Here is a 15,131-nt window from a genome sequence, read left to right on the forward strand (position 1 = left end):
AGGATGGCTTTGGCCTGGTCAATTAATTTATCCAGCCATGATTTAGGACAGGCGCCCCGTTGACACCCAGTACCCTGAATCTCAGGCACCTCCCACAAAACTCCTGAACTCCCAAGAACCTACTCTAGAGAATTAGGGACAGAAGGCTGAGAGGAATAGACTGGAACTTCACACTGGACCCCTGGTGTATCATATTTTAATTTCATAACAGTTCTGCTCTCACTGGTGGTACGACAGAGGGCAGTCGGGTGCTCATGTAGGTTGTCTGCCAGACCTTTAAAATAAATTTACAAAATATTTGTATCCAGTGTATAACGACACATACAGTAAACAGCATATAACTTATCAATAATATTCTTCATTAAACAAACTAAGAGAGCGAGTCTTACTAATTTCACCCACTACAGCATTCAGAAAACCCCTTTTTTAACAAAAAATAAATAAATAAAAAACACATTCCAATTATACCAAAAAGATTCAAGTAAACAACACAACAAATTCGAAATTAAACTTTACTTTTTGTTCTGATTCCACCAGCTCTTCAATCTCTGCATCAGTTCATTCCGATTCGAAATTCAAAAATCTGCTCCATATTTTATCAAAATGTCTATTCTTTTTCTGCAAGTTCATTACAGTCCTCTCAACATTACAGATTGAGTACCTTTCATCTAGCCATTCATCTTTCGAAAGAATCCCTTTGGTTTTCCAGTTTCTTAAGATTATCCTTTTTTGCCACCATATAAGCCTTCAGAATTCAAGTCACTTGATGATACGACATATCTTCTTGCTCAGTGTCTTTGCCCAAAATCAGCAATCCAAAATCATACTCCCTTTCCTCTCCTAGAACTCTGCTCATCATATCTGTAATCCGGTTCCAAAATGCTTTCACCCAGTAGCAGTTCCACAGCATATGTTCAAGTGTACCTTTTGAGTGACCACAACCCCAGCAAGTGTCAGTCAAGCTTAGGAGCGGTTTGTAGAAAATGTTCTGGTGTACAGGAAACTTTGTTTAGTAACTTCACCTGCCTTGCTCTCTCACTATGGTCATCCTTGGAATATTTTCACACAGAGCCTCCCAACGGGATGACGTCATTTCATCTACAAGGTGCTCTGACCATGAATGTAATAGTTTTTCATTTCCACTTGTCTGTTTGCCTAGAAGTTTATATACCCCTGACTCCATATGATCCTGGCCCCCTTGGCTTTTAATATGAGCCTTTAAATCTGCATCTTCCAGAGCTGCCAATGGAATAGCTCTTCTTAGCATTCGATACTCCCCAAAAGTGCACTTGTTTAATCCATATTTTATTTTCAATTCTTGAAATGAGAGCCAAGATCCACCTTTAAAAAGGTGTCTAATCACCTTAACTCCCTCCAGGACCCATTTTGGCCCAAAAATGTTTTATTATTTATTCTTATAGCTGGATTTAGCCAAATTGATGAGGAACCCTTTAAGCCTGGGTCCATGCCCAGTGTCAAAGCCATGTTATTCCATGTAGATCTGAAGGATTCAGTCAGCATATATTTTTCTCCCCAACCTTTGCTTGTGCTCAAAACTAAGGCCAATGGATTTAATGGACCAACCATGCTTGTCTCAGCTATAGCCCATTAATCACATGGTTCACTTAAGAACAGCATCAAGTGCCTAGACATAAACGCTTGATGCTATTTGGCAAATTTCTGAACATTTAACCCCTCTTTCACTATGAAGCTGAAGTTTCCACAGTTTTAACCTCTGTGTTTTATTCTCCCATAAAAATGATTGGATTATACTATCCAGCTGTTTCAATAAAAATGCCCTTGGAGTTAGGGGAATCATGCTCATCACATAAGTAATCTTTAGTGCTGCAGTCATTATTATTGCATTAACTTTTCCACCTAGTGACAACTTCAGAGAATCTCAAAGCACAAAGTCTGCCGATATCTTGTCCATTATTAGGTTTATGTTCACATCCATCATGTCTTTTATGTCTCTCGTAAGCCATATCCAAGATATTTCATCCATCTGAAGCCTAGATTTTCCAACTGTGATTTATTACACAACGTTGAGCAAGGCAGTGCCTCAGATTTTAACCAATTGATTTTGTAATTCGAGATAGTGCCACATTTTTCAACAAGATCCATCATTATCTCAGGAGGACAGTTCAGGGGCAACATGCTCGCCTTGGAAGCAAGACGACATGGAGCAACACAGGTTCGATCCCCAGCTTATCACTTAGAAACCTCTGGGTATTAAGCGTGCTAAAAATAACATATACTACATATCATCAGTATCAGGATTGATGTTGTCAATTCCTGCAAAACCAAACAAGGGTCATCCGCAAAAGGCCATAACTTCTGCGACACTCCATGGAAGTTGATACCCTTTATTCCATTCTCTGATCTGATAGCCACAGTTAGCGGTTCCAGGGAAAGAACAAATAGCATTGCCGACAGTGGACAACCCTGGCTTGTTCCTCAGAACAATTAAAACTTAGATAAGATCATTCCATTCGTCAATGCATCAGTCTTTGGGTTTGTGTGTAGCAATCTGACCCAGCTCAGAAAGTATGTTCCAAAATTCATCCTCTGCAGAGTCCTGATTAAAAACCTCCAACAAACTCTGTCGAATGCCTTCTTCTGCATCCAAGGACAGGACAGCCAAACCCACCTTTTGCTTGTTCGCTTCCGACATTGTTAGTAGGGGGTTCCGCATATTTGTCATCGATCCTGTTCTTTTAATGAAGCCTGCCTGATTCTGATGTATCAATTTCAACAAGACTTTAACGAACCTGCCTGCCAGGACATTTGACATAATTTTGCAATCAGAGTTGATCAGACTTATAGGTCTATAACTGCCCGGATCCAGAGGTGGCCTAAACTGGACAAAAAATGGTTGTTCACAAAAGGTTTGGGAACTCCCGTCCCCTGCACACTATCAAATATCTGTAAATACAGATCAATAATTTAGTGGAGTTTAGATACTCTTTTTGTACATTGTTTTAAGAAACATTTTACATAAGGTGATTATGGTAATCAGTTCATGTGGTAAGTAACCATTCTCATGGACCAAAATTTTCACCAAAATGTCAAGATTTTTATTGTACAAAGTACATGGTGAAGCCCAACGCGTTTCGAGTTTTCCACTCTTATTCAGGGGCAATAGCACAATTTTTCAATTTTTCTATAGAAGCAAAAAAAAAATCATATTTTAGCGAGTTGTATAAATTCGTCTAATGTATATACAGGTTTCAAGAGTCAGTATATTCACAACGAAACATCATTGTAGCAATTAGTAACAACCTGATAAGAAATATTGGAATGCAAATGCCAATTACAAAAGATTCCATAGACCAAACATATTAGTAGTCCATTTGGACCAACATCTAAAGCATCAAATGGTTTGTATGTAACATAGCGCATAGGTCTCTTTTAAAACAAATTATGGATCATATGGAAAAGGTAAGTCAGTTGTGTCTCAGGCAATGTACCTGTACCGAGTTAGGAAAGTCATGGAGCATTCTATATTCAAACGTGGTATTATATATTCAACAAAGGCATGGATATATACCAATGAAACTTACCATCTAAGGTAGGGTATGCGTGAAGAGAAGGAGGCACGAGAGTACATGCTTGTTCAAATTACTTTCTTTAAGCTGGAGTCTCCCTATAGTATGAGAAATGCTAGATTTACAAAGAAAATTCTGGAAACCAATTGAATGAATGTCATATGAGAGTGAGGTAACTTACATGTAGCCAAAGAAATGAGCTGCTACATTTTTCGGTAAGCAAAGTGGTTGTCTTCATGGAAAGGATATTACAAGGTAGCTACTGCAGGCAGTTTACAGCTAACCAAATAGAATGAGAAAAATAAGAAAAATAAGAAAAAGTAAGAGGTGTGTCACTATAGTGCCCTATACGATAAAAGTCCATCAATTCGAACCAAAGGGTAATAGACTTAATTGGAAAAGAGGATGATGAGGCTTAGAGTCTTCACGGTGTGTCGCATCTACCAGGTTGGAGATGCGACTGAACCATGGAGGCTCTCCTTTTAAACTAGTACCTGTACGCCGTGCTGGTGAACACGCTGTTGACGAAAAAAGTTGCTCATGCGTGGTGTGCGTCGAACGAGTGATTTAAGGATAAACGGTTCTGAGCACTCGAAAGTGGTAATTAGCGTGTATTGGCATAGTTATATGTAACACCATATAGTTGGACAAGAATAAAATAATTGATGGTCAATGAAGGACAAGATAAATAAAAATCGAACAAATTGAAAAAATTTAAAGAAATGAAAGAAAACCCTGGATGACCAAGGGTAATTTCCTGATCATACCGATACATTGTTCTAAATAGTATGGGGCATAGATAAAACAAAGACATAAATCATCAATTGGATGGAGAGTAAATGCACGAGATGCATGTCTGTAAAAAACGGATACGTAAAGTGCTGTCGGAAGAGAAAACGGTCAGTCTGGATTGTTATCGTCAGCCAGAGTAATTGAACATGTAATGAATTGTGTATACATAACATTTATTTCTTGTATCAAAATGAGTGCATATCAAACCAACATAGCTCAGTCAGGGAAGTATAGTGGACAGTGTATACGCAGTATTCATGACCTGTTCAAATTGGATGCACATTCTAATCAGCAAATCAATGCTTATTCTTACAGGTGTTTAGACAAAGTCATTGTAGGTAGTTTTACAGGTGTCAGAAAGGAATCTAAACGCATAAAGATTTAAGAAAAAAACGAACAAAGTGGGAATTATTTTGTTATAAAAAAACGACAAGACAATCAGGCTAGTGTCAAGGAGAAAGAAAAAAAGGCGAAGGGAATTATAAAAGGGGGCCCAGGTAATAATCTTCATTCAACGTGGCCTCCCTGGTTTCAATAAAATTGATATCATAGCATGTATTAGTGAGGGTGGACGTTCAGCTTTCTCACTCAGGATCTTATTCAGACAATATTTTTATGTTATTAATCTTAATCTTTTACTTTCATCAGGCATACTCATCACATCTTTCTCTAGATTGTTTACAGAATCACTCAAAGACATTAGTTCTTTGTTCCTCTCCTTCCTTTTTATCCCCGACAATCTCATTAGCACTCTTCTCATTATACATTTAAAGCTTTCCCATACTATGTCTATCTCCACCTCTCCATTCATATTCGAAGCCATGCATTTTTCTGCTTCTTTCACCTATCTCTCTCTGAATGAAAACTGTTGCTTGGAAATTGTTCCTTACCAAGATCAATACTCCCCTCAAACTAATGGAATAAGAGCAGTGGAATACTTTACCAACCCACCCTTTACCCAAACGTTTCCGCTTCTTTGTCAATCAAGTGAGTTTCTTGGAGCATAGCAAAATCTGCCTTCCAATGCTTCAAATGTGAAAGTACCTTTTTCCTCTTTATGGCACTGTTTAAAGCATTTACATTCCATGTAACTATGTTTACAGAGTCTATGCGCCATGAAGTTGAGGCGCCATACTTTTCAGACCTATTCCAATGCCCTTTAGTCCTTGTGTTTCCACAGAACAACAAAGTACCTTGAACTGAAAATGTGCAGAGAAAAATTAAATAAAATAACAGAACTTAACTTAGAAAACCCAAAACTCCATTCAGAGCCAAAACTGAGCGCATCAGCAACCCTGCAATCCTAGAATTGAGTAGCCCAAAGAGCTTTCCAGTCCCTGTATCCATTGTAACCTCCTATTCTTCAATCACAACGTGTTACTTCTTTTGCACTTAAAAACGAAATTAATTAGAATCTCACATAAGAACCCCCTTAACCTATTTTGTATAATACAATGTCCTTAATTCTCTTTCCTTCATGCCCCCAGATCTAAAATTAATATTCCCCGGCATGCACCAAGTCGGGGACCCTATCTTACAGTGGAGGAATGGGTAACTCTATCACATCTTCAATCACTCCTCGTAAAACTATCCCTCCCCCTTCGTTCTCCCACAGCTTCCTAATCATCTACAGACCCCCTTGCTATGATAGATAATTCTCAAACAACCTCTGCGACTCTATTGCCACCCTCCAACTATACTATCCCAACCTCACCCTGCTAGGAGATTTCAACATATTGTTTGACATTCCCACCAACCCTATGACCCACTCCCTGTTTGAAGGCCTAGACGCGATTAACCTCCAAACCCACATAAATGGCCCAACTCACTATAAAGGACACACACTTGATGCCATCTTCAGCTCCCACAACCTGATAAATCTAAACCCTCCACCCCTATCATCTGGTCCGATCACTTCAGTCTCCTCCCCCTACCTGCCTTCTTAATCAACAACTAACCGCCAATTCCTTTGACCCATGGCTCAATACCTCACTAAAGCGGCTCACACCCTCTTGCAAACCATCAGCTTGCCTTGGCCCTTTTCCTAGATGGTTCACACCTGAACTGAAGACCACTAAACAACTATATAAATCCCTAGACCGCAAATGGAGGAAAGAGAAAAAACGCCTGAGCAGATCCACCTTGGCCCGGCACCTTTGTCAGTACAAGGTTGAAATCCGGAAAGCGAAAAAATCCCATTACAACTCCTGAATCCTAAACTGTAATAACCCCAGCAAAGAACTTCACAAAATCATCGCCGTATTCACCAAACCAAACTGTACCACCACCCTTCCGACCTCCTCACAATCACTGTGCGACTCACTCTCTCTCCACTTTTACATCACTGCTCTCGAAAGAACAAACGCTCTAACCAACAAACTAGCTCTCTTACACCCTCTAGGCAATCCACTGACCATACAGGCCATCCCACTGCCTCCGACCACTACCCAACCAATGTTCGACTCCTTCAGTCCAATATCAACCGACCAATTTCTCAAACTTCTCTCTGCCTGCAAACCATCCGGCTCTCCACTGGACCCTTGCCCAGCCACAACCCTCAAAGAAATGTTCGCATCTACCTGCGTAGGAGAACAAGCAAGAACCATCATAAACGACTCCCTTTCCTCTGGAATTTTTCCTGACGCATTCAAAACGGTTCATGTCAAATCTCTCATAAAAAACCTTCCCTCGATCCTCTTGAGCCCAAAAACTACCGCCCCATCTCAAACACCAGGTTCCTTGCCAAACTCATTGACCGAACCGCCTACTCCCAACTAAATGCCTTTGTCGAAGCCAACAATCTCATAGACCCCGCTCAATCAGGTTTCAGAGCCCGACACGGAACCAAAACCACCTTAACCTCAATCTGAAATGACCTTAAAAACACTGCAGATTCTGCGGGATGTGCCTCATTAATCCTTCTTGACCTATCCGCTGCCTTCGACACAATCAACCACTCAATCCTCCTTGACCGCCTCCACTCCCTAGGAATCCGTGGAAATGTTCTCAAATGGATACATCCTTTCTCAATAATAGGAACCAAATAATCCTACTCTCCACCTAATCTTCCCACGCCCGACCAGTCAACACTGGAGTTCCACAAGGAGCATGCCTATCAGCCCTCCTGTTTAACCTCTATATGGCCACCCACCCAAAGTTTAATTAGTTCACACAATATCCTGTGCTACAACTACGCAGATGACACTCAACTAATTCAAAAACTCCTAAACTCAAAACCCAACTGCCAACCCAACCTCGCTTCCTGCATCCTCGACATAGATCACTGGATGACCACAAACCATCTCTTGCTAAACCCCTCCAAAACTGAAATCATGCTATGTGGCAACACCGAACTTCTTCCACACCCGCTACCCTGGCCATCTGCCATGGGCAACTCGCCTACACCCTCTAATTCAGTAAAAAACCTTGGATGCACCCTAGACTCAGAACTAACCCTCTCGCGCCAAGTCAACAACGTCTCAAAGTCCTGCCACTACCACTTTAAAACTCTCAGGTGCATTTTTCCATACCTCTCCTTTCCCAACAGACTCTCCGCGGTCCAATCAATTGTTATGTCAAGACTGCACTAAGCTAACCCCCTCTACCAACTGACTAAACTACAAAGAGCACAAAACGCCGCAGCCAAACTGCTACTAGCGCTCGGCCCAATAGACCACATCTCCCCAGCCCTCAATACTCTGCACTGGCTTCCGATTGCCCGAAGGGTGACCTTCAAAACCTTATGCATCTCTCATCGAGCAATGCATAAAACCGGACCTCAATATCTTCAAGACAAACTAAAACCATATCACCCTGCACATACTCTAAAATCAAGCTCTGCCGGCCTCCTAGTCATACCAAAAAACAAACTCAGTCAGGTTAGGTGGATCATCATTCTCAGCCCTGGCCCCCACTCTGTGGAACGCACTCCCACCCCACATCCGACTCACTGAGGACCTCATGTCTTCCCGGAAATTACTGAAAACATGGCTCTTCCCATAAAATCGACTCTTAACTCAAACTGGATAACAGCAATTCAATGACATTAGCCCAAACCGCTAGATCATAAATAACAATCCAGCATCACGATCCGAGCGAGAAATCAAAAACTAATAACCGCTAACGTAAATTAAAAAGGACAAACAGAATAGAACGAGTAAAGTGGATGAAAGCAGTGAAGTGGATGAAAAGAATAAATCGTATGAAAGCAGTAAAGTGGTTGAAATTAATGAAATGGATGAAATAAATGTAATGGACGAGAGGAACAAAGTAGACCAGAAGAATAAAGTGGACGAGAGGATGGAAAAGATGAATACATGATACAGATGAGTGCACAGAGTGCACGGAATAGATAGAGTGCATGGAACGGAGAGATGACATGAATGTAAGAGTGCATGGAATAAATGGAATGAATGAAATAGACAAATCAAGTGCACGAGATGGATGTAGTGCATGGGACCAAAGGAGTACATGGGACGGATCGAGTGCGTGCAACGAATGACGTCGGTTTAACGGATAATACGGGATGAATGGATTAACTGAATGGAGCGGATGAAGTTGGTGGAGCGGATGGAAGCGTAGAGCGGATGAGAGCATGATACGGATGAGAGCGCAGAGCGGACGAGAGCGCAGAACGGATAAGAGCGTGAAACGGATGAGAGCGTCGAGCGGATGTAGAGTGTGGAACGGATGTAGGGTGTGGAGCGGATGTAGGGTGTGGAGCAAATGTAGGGTGTGGAGCGGATGCAGAGTGTGGAGCGGATGCAGGGTGCGGAGTGGCTGCAGGGCACAGAGCAGAAGCAGCCGATTCAACAGTGGAAGTACCTGGAACGGAAGAAGTATGTGGAGGAAACGGGTGAAATGGGTGGATCGGAAGAAGTATGTGGATGGAACAAGTGAAGTGGGTGGAATGGAAAAAGTATGTGGATGAAACGGGTGAAGTGGGTGGAACAGTAGAAGTATTTGGATGGAACGGGTGAAGTGGGTGGAACAGAAGAAGTATGTGGATGGAACGGGTGAAGTGGGTGGAACGGATGAGGTATATGGATGAAACGGATGAAGTGGGTGGAACGGGTGAAGTGGGTGAAACGGGTGAAGTGGGTGGAACAGAAGAAGTATGTGGATGGAACGGATGAAGTGGATGGAACGGGTGAAGTATGTGGATGGAACGGGTGAAGTATTTGGATGGAACGGGTGAAGTATGTGGCTGGAACAGAAGAAATATGTGGTTTAACGGAAGAAATATGTGGATGGAACGGAACAAGTATGTGGGTGGAACGGGCAAAGTGGGTGGAACGGTGAAGTGGGTGGAACGGTGAAGTGGGTGGAACGGGTGAAGTGGGTGGAACAGGTGAAGTATGTAGAACAGGTGAATTATGTGGATGGAACAGGTAAAGTATGTGGATGTAACGGGTGAAGTATGTGGATGGAACAGGTGAAGTATGTGGATGGAATGGCTGAAGTATGTGGATGGAACGGGTGAAGTATGTGGCTGGAATGGGTGAAGTATGTGGCTGGAACGGAAGAAATATGTGGTTGGAACGGAAGAAATATGTGGATGGAATGGAAAAAGTATGTGGGTGGAACGGGTGAAGTGGGTGGAATGGGCAAAGTGGGTGGAACGGTGAAGTGGGTGGAACGGGTGAAGTGGGTGGAACGGGTGAAGTATGTAGAACAGGTGAATTATGTGGATGGAACAGGTAAAGTATGTGGATGGAATAGGTGAAGTATGTGGCTGGAACAGGTGAAATATGTGGATGAACAGGTGAAGTATGTGGATAGAACGGAAGAAGTATGTGGATGGAACGGGTGAAGTGGATGGAATGGGTGAAGTGGGTGGAATGGGTGAAGTGGGTGGAACGTGTGAAGTATGTAGAACAGGTGAATTATGTGAATGGAACAGGTGAAGTATGTGGATGGAACAGGTGAAGTATGTGGTAGAACGGAAGAAGTATGTGGATGGAATGGGTGAAGTGGATGGAATGGGTGGAAGTGGGTGGAATGGGTGAAGTGGGTGGAACGGGTGAAGTATGTAGAACAGGTGAAGTATGTGGATGGAACAGGTGAAGTATGTGGATAGAACAAAAGAAGTATGTGGATGGAACGGGTGAAGTGGATGGAACGGGAGAAGTTGGTGGAATGGAAGAAGTATGTGGATGGAACGGGTGAAGTGGGTGGATGGAACGGGTGAAGTGGGTGGAACGGAAGAAGTATGTGGATGGAACGGGTGAAGTGGGTAGATGGAACGGGTGAAGTGGGTGGACCAGGTGAAGTGGGTGGAATGGATGAAGTCAGTGGAACGGATGAAGTGGGTTGAACGGGTAAAGTGGGTGAAACAGATGATGCTTGTAGAATGGATAAGGTGGGTTGAACGGATGAAATGGATGGAACAGATAATGCTTGTAGATCGAATAAGGTGGGTAGAACGGATGAAATAGGCGGAACAGATAATCCCTGTAGAACGGATAAGGTGGGTAGAATGGATGAAATGAGTGGACCGGATGAGGAAGGGGTAACATGCATAGATCGGACGAAGTGCATGGATCAGAAGGAATACATAGAACTGATTGAACAGATAGAGTTCATAGAACTGAGCGAATACACGCGAGTACATGCAACGGATGGAATGCACAGAACAGATAGAGGGCACAGAATGTACAAAAATAGTTGGAGTGCATGGAATGGTTGGAGTGCATGGAACGGTTGGAGTGAATGGAACGGTTGGAGTGCATGGAACGATTGGAGTCCATGGAACGGTTGGAGCGCGCTCGATCACAAGCACCTAATTTAAACCACCATATCACGTCTCCATGCTTACTCTCTTCTATACTCCACCACTCAACTAGAACACAGCGATACAATGACACATTCGGTATAGCTGTTCTCATACCATCACCTGCCTCATACTCCCCATCATCCTAATTAAACACAGCTGGCTACACACCCGCCAGCCTAGGCGTTCTCCTCAGGCCTAACGCTGCCCGGATCGGTCTGGATAACCACCTACCAGAATGAACACATACTCATGATCTCCCAACCACCACACCTACCGCTAAGAAGCAGCTATCACATGAATGCCACACCTGTTACACACATATCCAGTGTTCACACGCACCTTTTGACTCCCTCTCTCTCTTTCTTAGGACCATAGCAAACCAGGATACTGGTTCCTGCCAGGCCACGGCCTTTACCCAGACATTTAACCTGGCCAGTGAGGGACTCTAGGGACTCCGTCTTCCAGAGCACCTGGTGTAGAGGTGTGCTTAAGGGACATTGCCTATGATAAAGCAATGGTTGGGCTTAATCCCCCCACCTTCAGCCCAGCTGGCTACCTGAAGCTGATGATGATGAGGATGGTACTTGTCTGTCAGATAAGGTGGCAAATCCGGTAAACAGTGATTATAGTAATATATACAAATGCCTATCCAAAACTTGACAAAGAAACTGATTATGGAAACATACGCTAGCAAACTATACACTACCCCAGGAAGGAGAAAAGGTAGGTATTGGGTAAGTAGGTAGGATAGGGAGGGTATAGGCACACCAAAGGTGATCTTGGCAGTGCCTCCAAAAAATGTAGCTGGGTGATCTTCCAATGCACCTTATAGGGAGACAGGTGCAGGCGGGCCTCCAATGTACAGCTTAAACCTTAACCCTTAACCCTTTACTGATAACTCGACCCGCCTCTTACCTGTCTCCAAACCCCACTCTCCTGGGTTCAAGACATCGCTAGGGAGATGGTAAGGGTAGGGAAGATCAAGAGGTTAGGGTAGGCAGGTTCCTCACCTACCCCTAAGGAGAAAACACAAGGTTGGAGTAACTGGAGCACAAAAGGAGAGGCAGACAAAAGGATTGCTAGTGTACTGTTCTTTTTAGTTGTTAAAAGCCTACTCATATACTTTTCCGGTACACCAGCAGGGTTTCGCGAGTTTTAAAAAAAGGGGCAAAACACAAGACACTATATACAACTTAAGTTACTCCTAAGCAGCTGCGTTACTAAGAAAACATGAAAAAAATATAAAAAGGAGTCCTTTAAAAATATCAAATTTCTTTAAAAATATACAGTGCACTGTATTTAAAAAAACTTTTAAGAAAGACCTTACTTGCAAGACAACTGGGCCAGAGCAGTCTCAAGGTCCTTTCTGCTCTCTTGCTCTTCTTTCTTCTTGCGCTCTTCTGTGATGGCGCAGGTGGCAGGCAGCAGCAGCAGCAGTATGGGGGACCCCGAAGGTCTTTAAATGGGCTGGGCTGTGTATGTCAGATGCAGCCCAGCACTCAGAGGCAGCATGGCAGCCCCCCACAGCACTTCTCAACATGGGCCACCTTTGCCAGGTGTGGCCCAGGGAGTCCACGTGGGCCACCTAACAGGGGGGTTGCCCCTTTGCTTACAGAAATCCCAGAAGGGCTAAACACACATTGGGCGCTCCCCTGCTATGGGGAGTGCCAGTAATCAGATGTGCCCAGGGCCTGTGGCAGTGAATGAGGCCACCTGGGCAGCAGCAGTGATTGTGGCAACCGGGCCCAGGCATCAGCAGTTACAGGCGCTGAGTGGCGCTGAGCTGAGCCCCCTCAACCCTCTTGCAGGGTTTTACCATTGTCCCTGGTGCTCCACTTGCGCCGGCAACGTTTTTTTTAAATTCCAGGGTAAAGGGACCCTTGCGTGTACACGCACAAGGGTCCCATACTGTAGTTTTTTTTGTTTCCTGATCTCCGGTGCAGCTCTCCCACCGGGGATCCGATTATGTTTTTTTGTTCATTATTGTGATCCTCGGGGCGGCATCATGTGCTGGGGATCTTTTCTTTCATTCCCCTGACCAAAGGTTACAACACTATTTCTTTTGATGCTGACATCCCTACACATTTTATGCAGTTAATTGTGAGGGCAATTATAGGTTTTGGACACAAAGTGAAGTTTTACTTTGGACTTCCTGACATAGACTATCCTTAGTTTTCTTTAGGTAGCGAAATCCCACCTTAGCATAGGGCAAGTTAGACAATCATCCACCCTGCCTTTTAAGTTAGATAAAACCTTGTTGCGAAAACCAGAACCTGTTGTCTTTGTCTGACTCATGATGCCTTCACAATACCCAGACCATAGGCACGGCAGGTGAAAAATCAGAATTCAGAAAGAGATCTCAGGCTTGCTTGAGAATTCAGACATATTTACTCATCAGTCTAGTGAGACTAATATAGATTTCTACCAGGGTCACAAAGGGGTTTATTGCACTCTTCCTAGAATATATTTCCTTTTCTAGGTATCATGCTTTTAAACTGTCAATGAACCTACCTTTAGACATCAAGGAATGGTAGAAGTCATCTAACCAGAAAGCATTTCATTCTCCTCCTAGTCCCATTACCAAAAAGAAAGATATTCAGGCTGTTGGACCACAAATTAAAGAACTGGCTGAAGCAAAGGGTAAGTTACACCTTTCATTGGTCTTAATAAGTGTAATGATAGAAGAGTACAATTATCGTATAGTATACAAACCAGACCCATGTGATCTATTACAATTTAAGTCCAAATATTTCAGTGGAATTAATCTGAGTGTCCTACCTTGATGAATCATTTTAGGATAATTGCGGTATAACCACTAAACTATGGATTAAATGGCCGTTGATATTATCTGCAAGGCCTATCAGCTCATGACAACCACTTTAATTACCAGTCTGCACTGGTACATTTATTAAGCCACAGTTAAGTGGTTAATATTTCTTGTTTCCATTAATTGAGGCTCCTCCTAAATTATCATTTATCGTTAAATGTTATTTCCTGAAAAAGTGCACCCACCTCTACACCACCGTGTCTCTGAATCAAAAATTTAAGATGGAGTAAATCCAGACCTAACTCTCTATTTTCATGTCTCCCTTTTCCTTGAATTTTATATATTATTAGTGCCAGATGAGGGACAATCCGATTGTTTCTAACAATCTGATGACCCTCACTGAGTCCCTACCAGCCAGACAAGGACCCACCTGACTCTGAGGGGTGCAAGCAATGTCTCTCAAAGTTCCTTCCCTTTTCTTTGACTGGCCGCCATTGGAAAGGGAGAAGGGACTACATGTAGTCCCTTCTCTCCGATCCAAGGCAGCTATTTTGTTTTGCTAGAGTTGACAAACAGTTTACATGCAATTTGTCAACTCGAGTAAAATACTATTAGTACCCCGGTACAATGTGCTGGTATACTAATAGCAAAATAACCCTCGTAGGGGTGGGTATTAATGGTCAGGTAATGCCCCAGGGGTTACTTAAAGCCACACTTCATTCGGGCTTGTAACTCTCACCCCGGGGGCATTACCTGGCCGACTTTAACAGCTGCCCAATTGTTAAGGTGAAGCCTCTGTACATAGACTTTTCCCAAAATTCTATTGCTAACATTTTACTTGCTGGATGGATTTGGATGGCATTTTCGAAAATAAATGTTTGTGATGAATTCCCCCGCCCCCCAAAATGCAAATTTTGGTAAAGATTTGTTAAAAAATGAAAAAGTTATTTTATTAAGGAAACAAAAACACACTGTTTTTGACCCAGTCCCAATCATTTTCCCATAGAAAAAAAGTGCATCGATTGAATATATCTGTAATGCGAAAACCGCTGGACGGATTTGTACTAAGTAAGAAACAACTTGGGCGCAAAGCGTCACAGTTATTTTGGGGTAAATCTTTCCAGTAGTTTTTAAAAAGTTCAATTAATTTTAAAAACGTTAAATGAAAAAGAGTTTGCCCCCCGGGTTCCAAACAACTTTTATGCTTCTCCCATGGTAGTTTGCAGCAAAGAGGTTGAGAGGCTTTTCA

At 42.9% G+C, this 15,131-nt stretch overlaps 1 long non-coding RNA gene across 1 annotated transcript in view; it reads left to right on the forward strand.

Annotated features, from left to right (window-relative positions):
• LOC138489654 (uncharacterized) overlaps positions 1–13,754 on the forward strand; it is a 201,463-nt gene extending 187,709 nt beyond the window's left edge. The window contains exon 3 of the long non-coding RNA XR_011274852.1: positions 13,688–13,754. This is a non-coding gene — a long non-coding RNA (uncharacterized lncRNA). The remainder of the gene's footprint in view (positions 1–13,687) is intronic.
• The last annotated feature ends 1,377 nt before the right edge of the window (positions 13,755–15,131 follow it).

This window comes from Ambystoma mexicanum, chromosome 9 (genome assembly GCF_040938575.1).
Source record: "Ambystoma mexicanum isolate Mex_15411 chromosome 9, UKY_AmexF1_1, whole genome shotgun sequence".
Lineage (NCBI taxonomy): Eukaryota > Metazoa > Chordata > Amphibia > Caudata > Ambystomatidae > Ambystoma > Ambystoma mexicanum.